The sequence below is a fragment of the Chroicocephalus ridibundus genome, chromosome 9, assembly GCF_963924245.1.
Source record: "Chroicocephalus ridibundus chromosome 9, bChrRid1.1, whole genome shotgun sequence".
NCBI lineage: Eukaryota > Metazoa > Chordata > Aves > Charadriiformes > Laridae > Chroicocephalus > Chroicocephalus ridibundus.
In genome coordinates, this window is record NC_086292.1 from 23,169,493 (window position 1) to 23,190,828 (window position 21,336).

At 46.4% G+C, this 21,336-nt stretch overlaps 1 protein-coding gene across 3 annotated transcripts in view; it reads left to right on the forward strand.

Annotated features, from left to right (window-relative positions):
* Window positions 1–254: 254 nt before the first annotated feature.
* Window positions 255–21,336, forward strand: part of HTR2C (5-hydroxytryptamine receptor 2C) — a 269,572-nt gene continuing 248,490 nt past the window's right edge. For all 3 annotated transcript variants that reach the window (XM_063346041.1, XM_063346037.1, XM_063346039.1), the window contains exon 1: window positions 255–1,054. The gene's annotated coding sequence lies outside the window, so the exon portion shown is untranslated. The remainder of the gene's footprint in view (window positions 1,055–21,336) is intronic.

The window sequence follows — 21,336 nt, forward strand, 5'->3', positions numbered from 1 at the left end:
TGCGGGAGGCCTCACTTCCAGACCCTGATGGGGGGTTCTCTGGCTAGCTGCCCCTTCCCTCCTGGCTCCCGGGTGCTCTCCTTGCCCTGGCCCAGACCGGGCTCCTGCCTGGGCTCCTGCACCTGGGTGAGATGCTGGGGCTGTGGGTGTTTGCATCTCCAACAGGCACATGCGAGCAATGTGCCTTTAAGACTAGCAGGAGAGCAATAGTATCTCCCTCCCTCCTGTTAATTGTAGCATGTTTTTCAGCCATGCTTTCCAGTCACATTCGCAGGCTGTGGAGGGAGCCGCGCTGAAGCTCGCAGGCTGAGTGCCGCGCTCGCCGGCGGCGTGGGTGCCCGCAGGTGATGGGCAGCGCCTGGGGCCGGAGAGCTTTGTGCCAGAAGCAGGAATCCTGCACGCCTGAGTTTCGGTGACGCTGCCGGGCTCATCACGTCACCTGCGCCCCTCACCTCCTCGCCTGCACGGCCCTGGCCTCCAGCCGTGCGTCCAGTGCTGGCCACCCCACCCCAGTGGCCCTGGCAGGGGCTCCCGCTTTGCCAGTGCCCGGGGACCTGCAGCGGGCGACGCAGCGGGGGCGCGTGGTGCCTGGCCAGGGATGCTGCAGGCTGCCGAGGGGACACCTGGCTCCCCCAGCGCAAAGTGACTGCAACTAACTCCAGGTTGGGACTACTTCTCGGAGGATGCCCTGTGTGTCTCCAGTCGCTCCTCTCTGGCCTCCGCGCAGAATATTCGGAGTTGCTTGCTCGCCCCTGCCGAGGGGGCACAGAGGCATAGGCCTCCAGAGGGTTAAGAGCATCTGCCTTTACGCCAAGTGTTCGAGCAGGAAATAATCTGCAGAGATACATGTGCAGCAATTCAACTGCTGCTGCTCTGCCAGGCTGCCACTGCTGCAGTTCGGGGTGTGAGAGAAGCCGCGCTGCTGGCAGAAGATGCTGTCGTGGTGTGTCCGAAGCGTCAGGCATGGCAGCGGAGCCCCAGCTCTCTGAGCTGGGGTAAATGTCTCCGGCCAAGAGGAATTATGTTGACCTGCTGGCTCGGTCGGCTCACTGAGGTAGGTGCTGCTGCCTGTGCAATATGCCGTGATCTTTGCTGGGGGGATACAGTCCTCTCCTCAGCCTGGGCTATAAAATTAAAAACATCTTTCCGTGGGAACAGGGTTTAATTTGCAGGGTTTAATGCCAGACAGAAGTATGTACGTGTGGGTTTTGTGTGTGCAGCAGGGAGGAGAGACCAAAGGACGCCCGAGTGATACCTTTCATGCCTGGCAATAAAGTTGTTGCACTTAATTGGAACAAACTTGCCTTGGTCTCTGTGGAATGCCCCTGGGAGCTTTTGCTTCTCCCTGGCATATGACCTTTCGGAGGGGGTGGCTGCAGTATGCTGGGTTCCGCTTCGCTTGGGAAACAGGGACACAGTGCACTCTACAGGTCCCTTCATTCTGCTCCCCTGGACCTGGGGAGGACAGAGGACACCCACGCAGAGGGAGAAAATGCTGCTGAAAGGGAGGTGGTATGTCTTGGAGGAGTGAAATTACACCAAAAGGAAGCAGAGAGGTGCTTTTCCCTGAGGAAGAGGGAATTCTAAAGTCTAAGGCTTGATCTTGGTGTTTGGAAGTAGAGAAGGAAATTTGTTTTAGAAGCAGCCTGGATGTGAGTGGAGAGTTTTGTTCATCTCTGCTTCACTGCCTGCAACCTTTGCTTGAGGATTTTTTTCCACCAATACCTGGGAGAGAAAAACTGCCAGTGCCATCAGATTTCCTTAGGCTTGTTTAGGAAGGCGCCTTCTTGGGAAATCCCTACCAAAATCAGTAGCAGCTAATCCTGTTCCTTTCTCACCGGCGGGGTGTGCGTTTTTCATTTGTCTTGAGACCTCCAGTGGGAGCTTTGATCTGTAAAGATTAAGCCGAAAGGGAAGTTTTCAAACAATTTCCCCTGGAAAAGCAGGTTGTTGGGCATTGGATGCCTATTTGAGTTGGTTCTCCTGGTTGTTGTACATATGTATGTTTGCATGTTGGCTCCTGAGCACGTGAGCGCAGGCCCTGCCGAGAAAACCTGGCCGTGCAGAATAGGTGGGTGCTGCCCGGATTACGTGCCTGGGTCACGCGGAGAGAGGCTTGTGCACGTTTCTGGCATTGCAGATCTATTGAGAGAGCACAGCTAACAGTGCCATTGCTGTGTAACAGTTTCAGAAGTGTTTCTGTGGCATCCTGGCAGAACAAATGTGTCATTGATAACTGCACTCTTCAGGAAAAAGAGCAGGACTGTCATCTGCACTGCAAACCTTTTTAGTCACTTCTGTTTTCTTTAGTTGGGGCTTCCTGACTGGAGCATGTTGCTACCTGAGCAGTTTGGTCAGAACATTTATTATCGCCTCCTTATCTTCCCCAGGGCTGTTGTGACATGCTTGACTCAGCACTGATGTATCTCGTAGGAGAAGAATCCCCCTTTTTAGCTATAATTTGGGCCCAAATGCAGGCAAGAACATGTTTCCTTTTTCACCAGATCAGGACACTTGTGCATCCTCCTTTGGGATCCTGTAGAGAAGAGCTCTGCTGCTCTGCAAGAGCTCTGTGTTAGAGGTGGGGGAGCAGGAGTGGGTCTGGTGGATCTGCTGCCATGGATGACCCAAGAAGCCACGAGCCCTGCTGGGGATGGGGGCTGCAATAGTGCCTGGGGAGCAGCTGCTCCTCTCCGTCCTGGGAGAGAGGGTCCCTTCTTACTCACGTGCGATGTAGAGCTGGGCAGCAGTGCTCCATGGCAACGTTCCTTTCTCCCACAAAGGGGAGAGAAATCTCCTGGCTTCACTCAGAGAGGTGAAAACACAAACGTACGACCACCCAGTAGAGTCTCACCAGTGCAATACTGGTGTGAGGTCTTCTGAATGACTTCTCTCTAGAGGAGCACTTATAAAAGGCGGTGAGTGTTAAATAACCCAATTGCCTGTGGAGGAAACAGTAGAAAAATTATATGGTAGTCATCCCATTTACTGCTATTTGCACAGAGGCAGAACGGTGATTGGAGCTGGCTGAATTAAAGTAAAATGCTTCTCACAAACATGCTTTCAAAATTAATTTGGTGCTTGTCGGACAGCAGCTGGTTCAGTTGTCTTTGTGCTCCTATTCCAACAAGTGCATTTTTCAAAAAGTATTTTTGCAAAAACAGGAAAATGTCGGAGCGTATTCAGGTGTGCTGTGGTGGGACGGAGCGGATGGGAATATGTGCCTTACAGCCGTGCTCCCATCCGCTCAGGAAATCAAACCGGTACATTTGAACTACTGATTATTTCTAAGCAGCCTTTCTGGTCAGTAATAAAGTTTTGCTTTAAATTCTAATTATGTGGAAGTCGAGAACTATTTGCTAGTGTTAATAATGGTAATTCTTAAAATTGTAGTTTATTAAATGGGGACTGGCCAGCATTGCGTGTCACATGCGCTGTACTGGTGCTGTGCTCTGCCTGACAGCCACGTAACCCCCCACCCCACCGAGCAGGGGCTCCCCGCGCGCCCCCACCTGCCCCGCTGCAAGATGGGGCTGCACTTGGCATCTGTCAGGGCCTGCTGGTGCCCTGGCGGCAGCGATGGCGGCATCCCGGTGGGGTTTGCCTTGTCGGAGACAAATACCTGGCCTCATCCATCAGGCGCTGCGCCTGGGAGCTGCGCTGGGACAGCCGACCGTTGTGTGCTGCTGGGCGGTCACAGGCGGTGCAGGGCACGGGGAACAGACAAGGGCAAAGGGCATAAATTGAGTCTTCAAGAACAATTTGCTAGGGAGTGATTTCCCTGGTTTCTGTGGGGAGGTAAATGTCATTAGGTGCCTGCAGTCTTTCAGCGACCACAGCATTTTTATGCTTTGGATGCTGCTTGTAAACCAGCTACAGGTGATCAAGGCCTGTGGTCCAGAAACTGTTGCATCAGAGAGAAATCTGTGCCTTTCTGATAGTGCCTGGAGTGTCTTTAAGAAACTGTGCTGCTGCATTTGAAATCTATCTGGCTTTGTAGCACTTATAAAATGCATTCACAGTAGGTGGTGGCATCAGCCTCCTCTTAGTGAATGCAGATATTTATATTATGCAAAAGGTTTTCTCGCTTTGCTGCATTCAGATGATGGCTGGAGATACCATTCTTGTTAGATAAAAAATTGAGTCTGACTTTAGAGGTGAATTCAAAGAGCAATTTCTATTTAATATATATAGCAGCAAATAGGAACAAAGCTGCTTAAAGATTACTTTAATGATGAATCATTATATGGCTCTCACCAGCCTGAAAAGCAATAAAAGTCAAAATGGAGTGCTAGGATTTAGTCGCTTAGAGAACGCACAGAAAGGGACCTGTATTGCAGAGTGGGTTTTGCAGCACGTCGAAGTAAAAACGTTTTGAGGTGCAAAATTATCGAGTGACTTTCCACCCCAAAGGTAAGAGGCAGCTGCTACCTATTGTTTATTGTTCCAGGAAGTTATTTTCTGTGGTTGTTAGTCACTCTTAGTATTAATTTATTTTTGTTTTAAACCCTGACTGGTTTCCCCACCCCAGCCCTGTTTGAGGGCAGCTGCTGTCGTAATACTTTTTCTTTGGAATGCTGTAATTTTTTATTACTAATCCTAATTAAACGCTGTAACTTTGGAAAATCAGATTAATTTGAACCATCAGCCCGATGCAAATGCTGTAATCATCGGAGATAATAAAATGTTCGAGGGACCGTAATTTGACTACAGAGCTGCAGTGGCACGTGTTCGAGCATCTTGCTGCCTCTGTTCAGATGGCGTGGATGGTACCGTGTGCGCTTCTGCGTAACGCAGCATGAATGGAAGTGGGACGTTCCTCAGCTGTTGCATGGCACTTTCTAGCCATAAGTTGACAAGCGCTAGAGAAATGACCCCACATCTCCCATTGCTGAAATACTCTTTCTTCACTAAAAATGTATGAATTCTCTGGTTTCTGGACAGTAGACAATGGGGCAGGTAAAACTGAGAAATTGTTGCACGCCAAAATTACATTTTATTTGTGAGCCAGGTAGGAGTGGACATGATACAGGTATCCCCACTGTGACCCAAAATATTTCCACCCTCGGGCAACGGTCCGTGAACTCAGGTTGCACAGAAGCACTTCACATAGTTTGATCTCCAGCCAGGACACATGATGGTCACTTCAGTCTCCTGGGCAGTGGGACCGACACGGTGAGGTTCTGGTAACCTGGTTCCTTTTAGACCAATTTTTGGTATTTTGGTCTTTTTTTTTTTGCCACAGAGATTAGGTATTTTGGTTCCAACTCAAGCAGTGGCAAAGTTGGTCTCCTTGCTTTGTCCCAGCTTTATTTCTGAGGTGGTGACATTAGGGAAGCTCTCAATGGTCATTATGGACATAAGTACCTGGCACCGAAAGACAGAAAGGCATTAATCTGACACTGCAAACACTTACATCGGAGTTCATTGGTTTGACTTTTCTTCACAGCAGAGGAAAATGCACTCTGAGGGAGCCACTACCCCTGCTTATTTCAGGAATCTACGGTAATGTGAGGTGAATCGCAGGCTAGAAATGGCCAGTTCTCCCCGGTCACGCAGGTGGCTCAGGGGGTGGCTCAGCACTAAGTGAGATGAAGCCCACCAAGGTTTCCGTGGTTTCAGTCCTCATCCAGCAGACTGCTCAGCTCCACCTGGGCTGCCCCAGGCTCCTTGGAGGGGCCTGGTGGAAATGAGAGGCGCAGTGGAGGATCCGACCCCGCAGGTTTAACTCTGCCTCACTGAACTTGAGTCGCTTGGTCAATCCGTGTTATCGAGTGTGGCTGTGAGGCACACGCTGCTGTTTGCCACCGAGCATCCCAATAGCAGGTACCCCTCCTGTTCCTGCTCACTAGGACCTGGTGTTGCAACTTGACTGTAAATATCATCTCTTTGATTGGTACTACAAGTCATGCTTTCCCCCCGCTGTTAAACAGCAATAAAATCTTCCAGACTTGTACTTTCCAGGCTTTATGGTGAAAATGAAGTGGGAAAATTTGTGTCAGCTTAGAGACTGATGTGGATGGTACGTGTCTGTGTCAGTGGGCTTTGCGGATCTTCTGCTCCTGACCACTTTCTCACCACCTTCATTTTATGCAGGGAGTTACTTCTGCAGAGAGAAGACGGGTAGTATGAGGTTTGCCCCATAAAAGATTTTATATTTGGGATTTACCCAGCAGGCTCGTTTCAGCTGTACTGTGGAATTCAGGAGTGTGTTTTCATGCCAGGACTTGCAGCATTTGACCACCAATGCCTAGCCCCGTTCTTTTTCAGCATATGCAACACTCAGGAAGCTCTGGGCAGACATGTATGATTTTATAACAGTTATTGCTTGCAAAGAAAAAATAAAAAAGATTGCAGAAGCATATTAATTATCCACAGTTTAATGTATACAGTGGTTTGCAAACAGTTATTGTGGACATTGTTATCTGAAAGACTGTAATTTTAATGGTTCTAATGGGGGCTATTGTAGGTCTACTGAAACTATTACAGTTATGGTTTAATTTTAACGTGGGCTCTATTTGGAAATGCCTGTGTTTTCAGTTTTTATGGTACCCAGTATTATGTGCTTGGCTTATGACAATGGAATCATAGTTCAGTACTGGAATGAATGTGAATATATCCGTATCAAAGAGGTCTCTTGCCTTCATAACTTACCTATTCTTAAATGTTAATCACCACCTTCTCTGTCGTCTAAAATTGTGTGCAAATATAAAACCTCATGTAAACGTGTAAGTCTGAGCATTGTAGTGTGGATATGGCAAATACTGCCTAGCAGTCCTTGGCTCTGAAAGACATATGTGTTTGTTAGGATCGTGTTGTTTGACCTCCTGGTAACACAGGCTATAGAAAATCTCGTCCAGCAATGTCTCCTTGCCTGTCAGAAGCATATTCAGCCTTATTTAAAAAGTGCAGACGACTGGGACTCAGAGGTGTCCTGAGGGTAGTTGTTTCAGTGAGTAATTATTTCCAGTGATTTTAAAAAAAAAAAATTCAATCTGAGTTTATTTCCTTGTTCCATATGTTGAATCTTCTTCCTTTGTCTACTTAATTAAGAAGCCTGCTAGTAATGGAAATCATTTCCCATGATGTGGACAAATCATTGTTCAGCCTTCTTTTTGCTCAAGTGATCATATCATTTAAACTCTGTTCACACAATCTGTTTTCAGGCCCCCAAATCCTATGCATTTCTCTCCCAGTTTTTCAGCGTCTTTTTGAGCTGTGGACATGAGAGGTGGCTGTTCTGGGACAGCAGAACGGCACGTTCTACTAATATTCTCACTAACACCGTAGGCAGAAACAACATCACCTTTCTAACCTTGGACAAAATTGCCTCTCTTCAAACATCCAAGTGTGTCATTAGATCCTGTAGCTCCAGCATGGCCCAGGCACCTCACATTCCATTCACCTGCCCTGACTCGCACATATATTTTTAAGTCTTTGATTTCCAACATACAGTTCATCCCTCTGTAAGTGGGGTAGATCGTTCACCATTTCATTCTTCAATCCTAGGCAAGTAGGGTTGTGTTTTCCCGCATTACGGTGTTTGAGCTTTGACAGGGCCAGGCATATGAAGGGGACTTGAGCTGCTTGTCCATCGCCATCTGGGCTTGGCAATATTTATCACTTAGTCCAGATTTCAGTTGCATTGGGCTGAGAAAGTTGTCTCTGTAGGCCCAGTTAAAAGTACTTCCATTCACTGATGGTTCCTCATTAAAACTATATTTTTTTTATTATCAGTGATTTTTGCAGCATTCTGTAGTGATTTCGTGTAGTGATATTCTCACAGTCAGTATGTGGTGTGTCACTGAGCTGTTTGCAAAAAACAAGCCTTTAATGCTGGTACAGCTGCTATTTTTTTTCCTCCCAACCTGCTTTATTAAGCACATTAAAAATCACCTCAGGATTATCCAAGAGGGCTGACTGAGGTTCCCATCACATCCAGGTACAGGGTTCCCTGCAGTCGCAGCCATCTCTGCTGCTTTCTGCTTCCTGATGGCCACTGGGTGATGTTCTCCAGGAGAGGCAGCGGAGATTTCTGTTGCTGTTGAGGTATTCATAAAACACCTGTGACAAAGATAAAGCAAATTACAAATCTGGTGTTTGATCACTCTTCTGTTTCCCCGTACTTTTTGTCATTTTAGGGTTTCCTGTTGGTGTTTAATTTAATTACTTTTCATTCCGTAGGAGTTCAGTCCCATAGCAGTTGCTCTGTGATGCTGCTCTGGGGCTCGCGTCCAGGCTGGGTGACCATCTTGACCACCTACAAATGCTGGGGTAGTATATCCCTTTGTCATCTATCCAAAACTCTCCCGTTCAGCTCCTCCCCTCACACTGCTGGCATCTGGGTCTTTTCCTTAGTTTGATCGTCTTTTTCCACTGCTCCTCCCTTGAAGTACTTCCCTTCCAGCAGGAATATGGAGTAAAACCTTTCCTCCTCCGCTTGCTGTGGTGTTGCTTTTGATTTCCCATCCCCTCAGTGCTCACTCTGGTATTATTTATGATTTTAGCACCCCTTGTACTTACGCCTGGGACTCTATGATTCCACCTTGATTACTTTTTTTCTCTCTCTTTTTGCCATCTTCATTTTTTCACAGTTTTTTCTTGAACAGTCCATTTGTTCCCTTGACATAACAGTTACTGACAGCCTGGTATCCTGTCTCCAACAGTGGCAAATAGCAGATGCTTAGAGAATAATATAAGAAACAGGGTGAGAATATAATAACCCTAATATATCCTGCCAGCAGTGATCAGTGTCACGTACGCCCGACTGTGTTGTGAATGTGTTTAAGCACAGCCCAGTGGGGGATGTAATGTCTAAAACCATGTGGGTGAGGAAAGGATGACTTTACAAGATGGCAAATTTCCCTGCGTAACCGCCTCTCTCCAGAGCGCTGCCCTGGCCTGGCCTTGCTGTGGGCAGCACCACACTCCTCTCTGAGCCAGGCCTGGCGTTCTGCAGGGCTCCTCACAACCGAGCGAGCCGGAGCTTGTGTCCCTCGGAGGCTCCTTGAGAAGATGATTGCAGTGTCCAGATGAAGGGAGGAGTCCTTGTGTTTGGCTACCAGCTGTTAGATGATCGTGCTGCCCGACAGGTTCCTCTAGCTTTCAAGCTCTGGCTAGTTGTAACACAAGCGGACATAGCTGGAAGTGTGATGTTGTAAAAAATTTTGTGGAAATCATGGCTACAGAGGGGAGGGAGAGACCCAAACCAGCATTCCTCACCTCCAGAGAGGTTACAGGTGTCTGTCCTGCCTGGGAGCACGACCAGCCATGGGAACGGTGGCCAGGCAGCACGGGCTGCACTGCCGCTCCTCCCCATCCATGGTGAGGAGATACAGGGCTTCACATGCAGCACGTGGCGGGCTGTGAGGGTTACCGGGATATGGACTTTGCTGTGGTGTGTTACAGCAGCCCAGGTCCTAGGAGGATGGATGTGGGGGTCTGTGGGGATTTTTCTGTCTCCGTCTTCATAGTTACTTTGGGGTTCATTCTTTATTTCCAGATTATTTGTTTTCTGAAAACTTCTCTGATGTTCCTTTAAATCTGAAATAAGGTCTGAACTGTGTAAAGCAAGTAGAAAAATATATTTTAATTTTTAAAAATGCTAGGTTTGAAGTTGCATTTAAAAATATCCCTATTAGCAAGTGGAATATATTATCCAGGGCACTGAGCAGCTAAATCAGAGGAGTGACGTTGCAGGTGTTAGACCTCTAATTACTAGTTCTTCAGTTGTGCGCTTCCTCTGTTACCATCACTGCTCTAGCAGCCAACACGCGTACCGTAATTTGATTTTTCCTCAGCTGATGGTCAGCTGTACTGGTAGAAGGATTTTATTTCAGAGTCATATTTTCTTCACGTGATTTTTTTTGGGTTTTTTGTGGTTGGTGCTTTGTTCATTACTGTCTCCAAAAGTTTTGAAGAATTCCTTGGAACTTCTGTAGGATAACATATAAAAGACCAATGGGAAGACGCAGGCACTTTATTGACATGACTGGCCTTCATTACCCAGCTCTTCACGGTTTGACCTCACCAGTAAGGGTAAGGGTTCTTCTGTTCACATAGGGGAGTCCGTAAGTCCCTCCAGCTCTAACCGCTCCAGTGCGTGCCGTGGGATTGTTGAATAAGATCGGCCATTGTTCTTCCTGTCTATTTCCCCCCCCTGCTCTCCCAGAAGTAGAGGAGTGCCTGCCATGAGCTGTGCCAAGTGATGCTCGCCGTGGCTTTCGGGGATGTTGAGGAGTGCAGGGTGAAGCGCGCAGTGTGCCTTTCCCCCATGGAGGTTTCCAACTTTGTGCGAAGTTGTGCGTGCCAGAGCTCAGGAGCCAGTGCATATGTAAATTAACTTGTTATAAATTCAGGGCAGAAAGGCACATAATTTCTTTGATGCCAAAAGGACCTGCATCTAGAGACTCAGGGTAGAAATATGTCTACCGATATATGTTTTACTTCTGTATAAATCGTCTGTTGGTATAGCACACTATTCATTTAGCCAGTGACAGTGCAATTTGGGGTGATACGAAACAGTCACAAAGTAATAAGGACTGCCTGAGAAGAAAATGTGTGCTAAAGCTCTTAGGTGTAATGCTAATTTGAATAAAATATGTGCTCTGTTGGGGCTGTGGCATATTTCTCTTAGAAGCCTTAATAATATTCAAGCCTTGGATGCTTAAAAGTTGGTTTTCTTCAAAACGAAGATGCTGTGATTATTTAAGAACCTTTAGACTCATTTCTAGGTTGGGTTGATGAATTCTGCTCTTAAAAGCACGTTTTATGGGTATGTTAGCAGTAGGGTCACCCCTGCCTGTCCAGTGTAGGGAAACGCAGCCTGTGGCGCGTGGGGAGAACCCGACGGCTCGCGGTGCTGCCAGGTCTCCGGTGAGGCTGATGAGCAGGGGCCTGTTAAGCGGATGTTACTTTAACGATTGTTCATGCCGATACGGTGCATACAAAAGAGCGTAACTCTTTCTAAAAGCTGAATAAAAATAAATGTTGCAAAAAGAAATCTCCGAACTTTCTAGTAAACCATATAGTAAATATGCCAAAGGGTAATAGAAAGCCATTCTACCTGTGTTTCGGGGGGGCAGTTTATTGCCCCTGCTCTTTGCTTCTCTAAAGCTTATTCACTGTCTGGACATTATACTGTAAAATCCTTCACTGAAGTGATGGCCTAAATTTGGGTAGACTGGAGTTATTGCTGCCATCTTGCAGTGCAGATGTGTCGTAGTGCAAACGCTAAACCAAAAAAGTCTTACTAGCTTTAAGTACACCTTTCTATATATTAAAAGGTAAGCGTGCATTTTTAAATGTTTTGAGTATCGGAATGTGGGTTAGGGCACAGTCCTGACAAAAGGCTGCTGTCTGGACAGTGTCAGCTCACGGGAGTGCTGGACGAGCTCCCCTTTTCAGCCTGAGAAGCAGCATTTTTTTTCCAAGGTGAGATGAAACGTTTTAGTCTGCCGTGAGCCCTGAAAGTAATACGTGTATTAACTGGAGATTTAAACTTTGTCTCTGGCTGCTGCTGGCTGGAGATTTTGTGATAGTTCTCTTTTCATTTCTCCAGCTCTTGTTGTAGAGTTTGTGTTATTTCGCCTGTCAAAGGAGGCTGGAGAAGCTTGGCTCATCTTGGGCCTCAGTTAATTTTCTGAAGAGCTGCAGGGGATGAGGTGTGGTTTTTCCCTGGCTCTTTCAGCTGTGGCAGGGCAAATACTGGATCTTCCTGCACTGGATCCTCCTGTAAGCTGGGAAGGAGCAGAAGCAGATACTGAGCTAATGATGCTGCTTTGGGAGAAGAGATACCCAGGAGGGCAAGTTTCCTCCCTCCCTCCCTGCTGAAGCCGAAGCTCCGTGTGCTCCCAGGGGTCCCTTCCATTGCTGCTTGGGCTCATGTGACTCCTTCCCTATCCCTCCTCACCTCTCAGAAAACACAGTTTCAAAGGTCACAGGTTTTTTTAATGTATATCTTAGAGGGAGGAGATGGCTTGCAGTAATTGTTTTATTGTCCTGCCTTGTAAACTCCTCAGTACGTGCATACGCCGTGTGGCAGGGCTAGAGGCAGTTCTGCCGTTGTCCCAGGCCGTGAGATGACCCCTGGGTGTGGGTAAGCAGGCTGAGGAGGGTTCTTTTTGTTTCAGCACTGGAATTATTTTTGGATTTCTTCTTTTAACCTGACATTTTTAAGTCCATCCAAACTTTAGGGTGTTGTTTCTACGGTAGGCTGCTTAGCATCGCCACTCTTCCTGAGGGCACAAAGAGTTAAACTGCCTGAGCTCTTTACATTTTGAAATACAGCTCTTTAATATTTACAGGTATTTTCACATTTTTGATATCACCGTTCTTAGGATATGTTAGGAAAGTTCATACTTCCCTGATGAGTGCACAGTTCAGCATGCCGCCATCCAAGTGTTGCGTGGTGACTTGCAGAGCAGTGTAAAATGACTGTGCTGATCTCGGGGAGTGTTTCTTTCTCCCCCAGTACTGGCATTTTGGAGGGGGAAAAAAAAGAAAGGGGAAAAAAAAAAGACTTTTGTTTCATGCCACGCAGCTGAGCTTTATTCTGGTGGCAGATCTCGGGAGTGCTCCGTGTGTTTCCCTCAGTCTGTCAGATGGCACATGTGCTAAATCAACCTTCCTGACTGGTACAGCCAGTGAGGTCCATGACAAACATCCCTTGACCGTAGCGCTGCTATGTGTAAAACGGCATGATGGAGAGTGGAGCCGGGATCTGTGCCCATCTCAGCAACATGTTATTTGTTTAATGGTCATGGATTTAACTTGTCATGATCAGTGGTCATGGATTTAACAGACTGAGAGAGTTGGGGTTGTTTAGTCTGGAGAAAAGGCGTCTCCAAGGAGACCTTAGAGCGGCCTGCCAGTATCTTAAGGGGGCCTACAAGAAAGCTGATGAGGGACTTTTTAGGATGTCGGGTAACGGTAGGACTAGAGGGAATGGATTAAAACTAGAGATGGGGTGATTCAGACTGGACGTTAGGAAGAAGTTCTTCCCCATGAGGGTGGTGAGACACTGGCCCAGGTTGCCCAGAGAGGTGGTGGAAGCCCCATCCTTGGAAGTTTTTAAGGCCAGGCTGGATGGGGCTCTGAGCAACCTGATCTAGTGGGAGGTGTCCCTGCCCATGGCAGGGGGTTGGAACTAGATGATCTTTAAGGTCCCTTCCAACCCAACCCATTCTATGATTCTATGCTTCTATGATTCTAAATTTCCTGAGCCCCTCCTGCGAGGGATGAAGCTAGGAGAAGTGAAGTGACCTGCCATAGCTGTAAGACAGACATTTCAGTTTTTGTGTAATGCTTCCCAGCACGCCTCTCCCACGCTGTCCAAAGGATCTCTTAATTAAGCCTTTACAAGCTTAGCTAGTCATGTAGCTTTAACGCTCTGTTTGTCATCAAGTTATTAGCTGTGGCTGAAGGAAGGACTAAATCCAGAATCCAAATGAAAGACTCTCAGTATATGTGTAATAAACAAAGAAACAAGCCCCAACCTCTTCTTACCCTCTAAACAGCATCACCTTACAGCTGCACCAGTGTTCTCGTGCAGAGGTGGTGTCCTGGGCCATGGATTCCAGAAGATAATTTTGATCAGGAGATGACTATCAGCCACATCACTGCCCCGAGCAATGGTGAATTCAGAACCCTCTGTAGAGTGTGCAGGTGGGTTTACAGTCTTGTCTTACGTTGATGCAGAAGACCGCATCTCCCAGAGACCAGTGAAAAGCTCGCTGGAAACACTTTGTGAATAGTAATTATAGAGCTGTATTCACCTCTGATTTTTGTTTTGAGATTTCTGGGAGGAAGACTGCGCATGCTGAGATAGAATTTTCTCTTTTGCTATGTGTTGCTCAGGGACGTATTTTTTTGCTTCTGGCTGATTGAGGAAAAATGAGAAAATACTTAAATGGAACACTAGACTTTCTAGTACTATGAAAAGCATCATAAGGGGCTGGCTGTATGTTCTAATGGCAGCGGTTTCTTTGAGGATGGGTAGCTGAGAGGTCAAGCTTGAAAATCTTGATAAAATTTTCGAAGATAGTTCAGTTTAGTCAGGATGATAGGTTTTTGATTGGAGAGGAAATAGAAGAAAAGAGTGAGGCCTTCTGTTTTAATTTTTTTTTAAAGATGACAGGAAGAGGTAGCTCCCTTTGCACAAGAGGCCCTGTTATCCTCCTCTTGTTTTGCACAAATGTAGATGCTGACTCTGGAAAAGATGAATATCCAAGGACAAATTGCTGCCTGGAGTTGTTGCACCCATCTTTTGTATTAGCTGGTGCTGGACTTCTCTGTAGATATCCATTGCAATGGCAGTGTTGGGGTGTATGTAATTCTGGAAATGCATTAGGTTTTTAATGACTTCTGAGGCTAAACGACCTTTTTGTTAACAGTTCTTTGGCTGTCAGAAAAGGTTTTGAGAGTGCTTGGAGTTTACAGATTGTGTCATCTGTCTCCTGGGGTCCAGGGCAGTTACTGCTCATGGTGAAGCTCTGCAAAGTGTTGACTTTTTGGATGACACGGTTCATTTCTGTGCAATCCCTGAGGCTTGTCACGGAATCTAGCATGTCCAGATTAAAGTTTTTCCCAAATTAGTGACTTTTATGTGGATGGGGATTGCAAGCAAGGAGGGAAGGATATTAAAAAGGGAAGTTGTATATGGATTTAGTGAATAAAAGCTACATAATATTTATACAGCAGCTACATCCTCTTAAATGCCTTTGAATATCACACCCGACAGCACCTCTCCAAATACCGGGTAGTGTTTCACTGTAGCTGCAGTGGTTGAGGTGGACTGTGAGTCCCAAGCTTCTGAAGGGTTCCTTAAATCAAGACACTGAGTCTTTCAGAATAAATATTTTACTGCTCAGGTTTACACTGTGTGATTATTAACAGCACTGAATAAACGTGTGAAATCCTAGAAGCTGTGTGCAGTGTCTTACCCAGAAAGGTCCCTGGTAGCTGTGAAAACTGTGGTGACAATCAGCAAGGGATGATGTCCTCAGGAGCCGCAGTCTCCTACGCGTTATGGGGAGAGGAAGAAGGAAAGAGAGGGGCTGACCCTCAGCGCAGGAACTTCTCACGTCTGCAGCTGAATACCTGCCAGAGCTGAATGGAGAAGTAGCTCTTTTGTCTCCAACTTGCAGAAAATGCCCCTCAGAACAGCTCTATCCCACTCTATCCTACATTCAAAATAAAGATGCTAACTTGTTTTTCTGTCTTCTGATTGCACTCAATGAAATGCACAAATGCTGGCGGGATGAGGCTGAATATCATGTTCTGAATGTGCAATAGTCTTTTCTGAGAGGCTTTATTTTATGATTTAATTATTGCATGACAAGGGCTTGTCTGCGCTCATAATAAGAAGGCAATTTAATTGAATTCTCAATTTTATAGGCAGGAGCTAAACAAGAATTACTAGAAGGTGTTTCTCATGATGTTGACAATTCTCCTTTTATAACACTTATTTATAGGCATTTCATGGCTGACACAGATGTACGTACAGAAATAGTACATATTTATAGACTAAGTCTATAGTTTAAGGCAAATAAGCAGGCCTTGCCTTTAGTAGAATATTTTCCTGCGTAAGGACTCTGATTTTAAATAGTGTGGATAATGGTGTCTTTCCTATGTGAGAAGAGTATGGCTATGACTCATAGTGTCATAAATACTACAGCTATTACAGTGAGCATCCAAGTGAAATTACACAAAATTATATATTTGCCAGGGTTCTTTTCTCTAACGGCCAAACTTCAAAATAGAAAGCTTTATTATGCATTTTGATGCATTTGAACTACTGAATGTTCTTGCTGGCCCACTAGACAGTTTAATAGGGCTCCTGAACATCATCAATAATTCATGCATCTCTTAAACAAGGATGCGGTACTTGTTGTTCTACTATAATCTGAGCATAGGATATTGAGCTACTATGGGATGCTCTGGGACATGCTCAGTGCTGGCCCTTGGCCTTAGGGAGGTGCAGGGTTCTTGGATTTGAACCCCTGTGGGTGGTGCTCCCAGGCAAGGAGCTCCTTTGCCCTCACCATCACTGTTGCTTTCCCTGAAAGGGGGACGGTTGTTAGCTGAGGACGTGGTGACTTCCCCTCAGGGGGACTTGCCTGGTGGAAATGGTGTAAATCATCCCCAGCCTCTGACTCTTGGTGCTGACTGGACCAACGATGGGAAAGCGATGGTGCAGGTGTGAAGGGGAGCCAGGGCTGGGGGGCGAGGGGGTGCAGCATTAGCAAAAGCGGAGCTGAGGGTTAAACTGGAGTGTGCTGTTCCAGTTCAAGACAGAACTGAAAATCCTTTCTGAAATTATTTTAGAATATGTGAACTGATATTTATGACGAAACCTAATGGGATGTGATATTTTTTTCTTTTGAAGTATGTTTTTGACTTTATTGTTTTTATTCTGTGACATCTCTTGTTTTCTAAATACCATATCCAGGCAGAAGGTTTTAGAATCAAAAGGTATGAGAAGGGCCAAGGGTGAGTACAAGGAAGGCTGTCCCCAAGGGCCTGTCCTCTTGACATGCCTCAAGGAGTTCTGCTGGCAACGCTTGCTGTCTTTGCTCTCATTTTACCATTGGAGAACGGAGGCATGCAAAGCATTGAGGCACGATGTGTCCAGGATGAGCATCTCGGCAGAGCTGAGATGTGACTGTGAGTTTCCCGGAGAGCAGTGCAGTCTTTTCCTGCAAGAACTTCATCCTTTAGACTCGTCACATTCGAGCCATACTCACATGTCTCTACAAATAGAGAAAGAAGTTACAAAGAGTTCAGAAATAGAGAGCTGAGTGTCTTCCACAGGTATTCCTGAAAACTATTCACAGTGCTATTTTTGAGTAAGACTTTGTTGCACAAAGAGCAGTAACTCATCAGATAAATGCAAGAAAACAATACATACAACCACTGAAGTCAGAGTTTTACTGCAGGTGGAACAAGTGCGAAGTCAAGACCTACTTCTCCCTATTTGAACTTATTGTTCTTTACCAGGCTTCTAAGAAAAGTCTCATGCTGAGTTCTGTATTTGCTAGCTGGATAATGGCCAGATTGTGCCCCATCTTTGTTCAGGATGCAGAAGAGTGTGAAGAACTCCATGGCTATGCAGCTTTCAGGAGTCAAGCTACACCCCCCAGGCAACCGTGAGCTGTATTGGTTTGAAAATAGCTTTTTTTTTGCAGCTAGCTGAAGGGCTGGTAGCGCAGCACAGTGTTTCACCCTGCTAGCGTGATGTCTGTGTTCAGTGAGCTGAGGAGCAGCAGGAGTCTGTTCAGCTCTGTCCCATCCTGACATTGCTCAGGGCTGGGGGAGTCGCAGTTTCACTGGCACAGGTTCCTGTGTTCTTTATGCCTTAGGCACGGGGATTCTAGGAAAAATGGGCCAGAGCTCCCATTTTTCCATCCAGACCTAACAAAGTGCAGCTCGTTCTGGAAATAGTTTTCAGGTGGTGGGTGTGTTTGAAAAGAAAGATGATGGTTCTTCGTTTGCTTTTGGCTGTAATGATGGCATTAAGATTTCAACATTTCTCTCTCAACTGCTGCATTTCAGTAATCCTTTTCCTCTGGCTGGCTGGAGTGCTTGGGCTGAGATGAGATTTCTGTCTCTGTGGCGGAAGAGCAAATGATCGAAGTGGCTGACGGTGATTCCCAGCCATCTTGCACTTATGCCCCAGAGTGGTCACTAGTAGGAAAAGGCCAGTTGTTCCATCCAAAGGGTTACCGAGCTTCCTTGTCTGGGACACGCAGCCTCAGCAAACCCACCTTCTCTTTAGGCTGTCAGCAGGGCACCGGAGATCATAGCTCGTGTACCACGCAGGACGGCATTCGTCGTGCGGAAGCTGGATATCCTACCATTTGAATCTACAAGATCAAAGCTTATTTCCGAGATGTTTGAATCTGATATGAAAGGGCTGTGAGTCCCCACTAGCCGTGGCTGGGCTTTGAGCAGTGCTGCCTCTGCTGCCTGTTGCACGGCTGGAGCTGCTGCTTACACAGTGGTGCAGGTCGTGTTGCTCTTGCCCAAACTGTGCTCAGCACCGGTGGAGTAGCTCTGAAACATGACAGGGTGATACCGTTTCAGAAGGAATTATTTTATCCCTATTTTCCTCTCTCATTGCTGTGACAAGTGCTGGAGTCCCTCCAGACTGTCAGTGGGCTACAGCCTGGGACCCTCTTTTCAAATCTGTTTTCTTTTTCTTTTATTTCTTAGTGTCATGTTTGTTTCCATGGAAACTCCCCAACCTAACTCAAATTATAAGACTGTCAGGTGCATAAACCTCTTTAATGCTGTCATTAGAAAGCATTCTCAGCTCCGGACGGTTGCTCGTCGTATGTCCTATCCGGCAGGCAGTGTGGTGGCAGGAGAGGCTACCTGGCCACCAAACCTTGCTGGGAGCTTTGGCAGAGCTGGGGAAGCTGCATCCCTGGGGCGGAGGTTCCTTTGCCTGGTGTTCCTTAAAGCTGTTGTGCCCATGACAATTACATCCATAGGGAAGGAGGAATATTTTGGCATTTTCAAAAAGATGTGCCTGGGTTACATGTAAAAGCCTGTCTGCAAAGTTCATATTGAAAGGAACAGATTTACAACTGTAGTACAAAAGTTAAACAGAAAACACATTGTTTCCAGGAAAAATGCATTAACCACAAAGCGTGCCTTGGAGTGAGGTATCACTTCTGTCACTGAGCAGGGAAATATGCCTGGGAGATATCCAGGCAATCTTTGTGTCCGTAGTGCTGCGATGAATAAGAATTGTTGATTAGCATTAATATTTCCCCTCCTGCTTGCACCCTGGCATAACATAAACTGCTCGTCTTCTCCTTTCATCCCACCCCTATTGTTGTCATTGAAGGAGAACATCAGTAACAGAAAAAACCTTACTGTAATGACGTAGAGACAAGAGTACTGCGCCTGAAAAAATAGTTTTTCCCTTCCTGTCTTTGTGAAGCTTTACAGATACTCTCATATTGGTAACCACTTTTAGGAAGTGCCTCATTAGCAGGACAAAAACACAGCGCATAAGAGAATTTGCAGCCCTTTTAAGGAAGAGCCGTTAGACTGTGAGATAAAATGCGGCTCGGCATCTCTCTAAAAATAAGATATTTGCATCTGTACAAGGACTTCAATTTTGGTAGCCAAAAATAGTCTAGGCATCTTCATTGTAATTATTAAGAATTACTAACTTGCACAATTACTGCTTTGAGAGAGATGTGAACGTACACGGTGTTTCAGAGGACATGGAGAAGTGAAGAATTTATTGCTATTAAAAAAACTGGAGGAGGCTATTTGTTTGCTGGCATGTAGTATAGGAATTAAAGAATTGCCAGGCTGGAGAAGGCTTCAGGCCTGTCGCGCTTGTCGTCTCTGCTCTGACAGACGCTAAGGTCAGGCATCACAGAGAAAGAGAAGAGCCTTGTCTTCTGAGAGGTGGGATAATGTCTTCAGCCAGTGAAAGCCAGTAGGTGGAAGAGGGAGGACAGCAGGGATGCAGAACGGGTATTACTTTTCTTATAGCTTTTTTTTTTTTTAAAAAAGGCTGTCACTTTACATTTGAAAAACCCTAAAAGAAAACCATCAGTTTGGAAAGTGGTCAGTGCCAGGAGGTTGTTTCACATAAATCAGCAGCTGCTCTGGTTTATGGACACCAGATTTTGGTGCTCAGAACCTCCTTTCCACGTTGCCAGTCACACAGCCGTAGCCTGAGGACTGCCTTAGGGCCCCCTGAACTCAAGGAGCGAGGGGCTCATTATTTATTGATTGGATCTTGGAACATGCTCAAATAGCAGGATTGGGCCCGTGGGGCCTGCAGCAGGAGTTGCTGCAGCGTGGAGCGGGACGCTCAGGTCATGGACTTGCTGATCATCTTCTTACATGATGCAAGAACAGTAACCTTTTCTGGAACTATTGCAAAATGCCCACAACTCTACCTCTTAGAATTGTCTTCGCATACTAGGTAAAATGATTTTCCGTTTTCCTTCTGTAGAACTGTAGCCGTGCACTGTCGTTCTGTAACGGGATGGCATCTTCCCACTCAGCGGTGCGGATCAGCTCCATTCTTCTTCATCCTCTCGGTAGCGTCTGTCAGGTTTCTGTATTGGCTTTTTGTTTTTCATTAACTTATTGCATTGACTAAAATGGATGAGATAGGATGGACTTTTTGCGTGAACACTGCCAGAACCAGAAGCCTAAAATAGGGCTGTGATAACAGGTGCAGATACTCCTTGTGGACATACAGGTGCCAGCTTGCTCTTCCGATGGCTTCGTTCATCGGTTGGGTTGTGTCTGCTCCTGCTGGGCTCTGCTGCAGACTACCGTTTGGCCATCATTTTTGGCCTCCGTAAGTATTTCCTGATGCAGAATGCTGTTGGAATAAGCTCTTAACATGCCTGTCTTCTGGTCCTTGGAAAGCCCCATTTTTCCCAGCACATTTTCTTTTGAAGTCTGATTCAAAGCCCATTGTAATCGGTATAGTCTCCTCTGCATTTTAATGCCGCCAAATCGATGGTCATGCGTTTAGGAACAAAGAACATCGCCTGCATCTGTGGGGTGGGAGGGTTCCGTGATGCTGAAAGGGACGCGGGTGTCGTGCTGAAACCTGGCCGCGTGTGAGCTGGGCTCTCCCTGCAGCCCGACGCGGCCCCCACGCGGCCCTGGCGGGGACGGAGCCTGGCTGCCCCGCGCCCCGCTGATGGGATGGCTGCCTCGCCATCAGCCCCGTGCCGGGGGTAACGCCGTTTAAAAAGGGTTATAGCAATTGGTAGAGGGTTCAGAAAAGTTCTGCAAAAATGACTGCATGTCTGTAAAACCTGCATTTTTAATGAGAGGCTCAGTCCAGTTAAAATAAGGTTAAGAGGATACTTGCCAGAACGGTACAAATACTACAGCAGGAGATTTACGGTCGCAGGAAGCTTTTTAAACTAATAGGCAAAAGTGGAACTGTACAAATCAGTGGACAGAAGCTAAAATTAGACTAATACATGTTGAAAGAAGTGTAACCCTAAAAAACCTTACCTAAGAGCAGAGTGGATGTGTATCACTAAAAGTCCTGAGGAACAGAGCAGTTTTGAAGGTCAGCACGTTGCTGACTTCCAGGGTACCTGCAGGAGACTTGGATTAAAGATTTCCCAGTTACATGATGTGCAAGACCACATTAAATGTTTAGACTCTCTGCTCTTGGCCTTAAAGCCTAAGAACTTGGCAGTCACTGATGTGAGTGAGCTTTGGAGAAAATTCTTTCAAAATCACAGTGTTAGGTGCTAATTCCCATAAGGATCTGGGCTACATTGCCCAGGATTGCTCTGGGACACGATGATTTTTAAAAGAATTCTTTTTCTT